The sequence below is a fragment of the Phymastichus coffea genome, unplaced genomic scaffold, assembly GCF_024137745.1.
Source record: "Phymastichus coffea isolate CEN01 unplaced genomic scaffold, Cenicafe_Pcof_1.1 PCOF00319, whole genome shotgun sequence".
NCBI lineage: Eukaryota > Metazoa > Arthropoda > Insecta > Hymenoptera > Eulophidae > Phymastichus > Phymastichus coffea.
This window is the reverse complement of record NW_026707130.1, coordinates 12,501-15,000: the sequence shown is the minus strand read 5'-3', so window position 1 is coordinate 15,000 and position 2,500 is coordinate 12,501. Positions and strand designations below refer to the sequence as shown.

Below are 2,500 nucleotides of genomic sequence, written 5' to 3'. Positions count from 1 at the left end.
AAGACGCAGTCGCCAATATACCGGAAATCCAGGCTTAGTCTGGAACCGGGGGTTGAATCTCTTAGGAGATTCGACTGCGAGAAAGATACTCTATAAAACTTCCTCAGTGGAACTGGGTGACCCACTGGGGACAAGCTTAACCCACAAACAAAACTAACATGGCTAGCACAATTAACACAAAAAAACGTTACCGGACCAGAGTCTCGGATGCTCAGGTCCCGGCGGCTGGTCAGGGTGAGAAAGCGGGCCCGCAGGCGTCGTCATTATGTGACTGCAGCTGCACATCGGTGGACCTCTCGGCTGGTGTGTGGTCAAATGCTACGAGGAGGATCGCCGAAGGCTCTGTCCTCGACCCGAGCTGTACTGCTAACCGGCCCCAGACATCGGACGGCGAACTTGAGCGTCCCCCAATTCGCGTCCCTGCGGCCTGTGGCCCGTCGGCTCGGGTCGACGGCATCCACCCACTTTGCCCGAAAATCGTCCGCATCCGACTCGTAGACATCTGCGCGCGAACTATAGGCAACCCGTCAGGAGAGAGCCCCACCTCCGGAACTTCTCCTCGAACAAAGACAGGAATTAGGGTCTTGCAGCTCAACATGGACAGAGACCAAACTGTCAGTGGTGAGCTGCGAGAAAGCGTAAACAGGCTCAAACCTGATGTAGTCCTACTTCAGGAGCCTTACAATAAATTAAACCGGGGGGAGTATTTCTTTACAGACATAGGCAGAACGATTAGGCTAGTAGCAACTAGAACAGAAAAACCATGGGCAGCAGTAGGCGTGGCAAACCCCAATTTCGCGATCCTCTACATAGAACAGCTTAGTAATACGCACTGCGCGTGCGCAGAGATTAAGACCCCTGGCTTCTCCTTCTTCGCTGTATCGGCATATTTCCAATACAGTGAACCAATCGAGAAGCACCTCAGCCACCTCGAAATGGTGCTCTTCACGCTGAGAGGGAAACGCGTCCTGCTTGGTATTGACACCAACGCAGAGTGGAACTCCTGGAGCCCACGTATCCCCGACATGTCCCGATTGCGATGGAAAAACGGAGAAAAATTGGCCGACTTCATTCGCCAACACAAACTCCACATTGCAAATAACAGGAATGATCTTCCCACATTCCAAAAGGGACCCAAAATTTCGTACATAGATGTAACCTTGTCCACTGGGCAGATGGCCTCGTCCATTCACCAATGGAGGTTACTAGATTCTGAATTCAAAAGTGCCCACAAAGCCGTCATATTCACGCTCGACTCTCCGGCTACCGAGGTCGGGCTCGCAGAAATGGGTCCAACACGTTTCAATACGCTCAAAGCGAATTGGGACCAGTTCGACACTGAACTGAAGAGCCTTCGACTCGCAAAGCTGGCGAACCTTGCGCTGACGAACCCGGAAGAAGTGGAGCACATGGCAAACACACTCACTCAGGTACTTACTGAAACCTGTGAGTTAACCATGCCAAGGAAAACTAGGTTTAGAAAGTCCAACCCATGGTGGACAAAAGACTTAAATAGGTTGAAGCGTGAGGCCTACCGAGCTAGGCGTGCGTGCCAGGGGCTATTGAAAGCGAATCCTGCATGCCACCCACAAGCGCGCGGGAAGTACAGCGCCCTCTTGCGTAAGTACTCTCGCGCCGTGAGAAAGGCCAGGAATGAATGCTGGAGAAACTACGTCACATCGCACGGAAATTCGAATCCCTGGGGAACCGTATACAAGCTCCAGGCCGGAAAAATGACGAATGAGAGGGCGATTAGCGCACTCCGGTGTGACGACGGTTTCACGCTCGACATGGAGCAAACAGCCAGCAGGCTCCTCGCGGTGCACTTCCCGGCCGATAGAATAGAAGATGACACCCCTGAACAATCCAACATTCGAACCGAAGTGGAAACTCCACCTGACACAGATGATACTCAGGCCTTCGTGCCACGAGAAGTCATCAATTCGGTCAGAAGATTCAAAAATAACAAAACCCCAGGCACAGACCTAATAGAGGTCAGTGTCCTCAAACGAGCCGTGCATGTCATCTCCGGCGAATTCACTAGGCTCTTCAATGGTTGTCTTGAGCACGGCGTCTTCCCCAAAACCTGGAAGGTGGGACTCGTAAGAGCCATCCCGAAGGGCCAGGGCAAGGATGCAAAAGATCCAAAATCATACAGGATGATTACTCTTCTCTCTGTTCAAGGCAAACTCTTTGAAAAATTGCTATGCAACAGATTCATGCCCAAAATGCTAGCTGAAGGCAAAATCTCCGACCGTCAATTCGGCTTCTTACCGAATCGGTCATGCGAGGATGCCATCCTAGCACTCCGCGAGGCTGTGAAAACATCCCCTCACAAACTCGTCGCTGCCCTCAACTTCGATGTGACCGGCGCATTCGACAATATCTGGCGTCCGATAATGCTCAAAGGACTCAAAGATAAAGGATGCGCAAAGAACATCTACAGGGTCCTCCTTAGCTATTTTCAAGACAGGATCATTACCCTGTCATGGGGTAGTGG

General features: G+C 51.7%; 1 pseudogene; it reads left to right on the top strand.

The window, feature by feature from the left end:
- Positions 1 to 2,500, top strand: part of LOC131674845 (large subunit ribosomal RNA) — a 9,223-nt pseudogene that overhangs the window by 3,570 nt on the left and 3,153 nt on the right.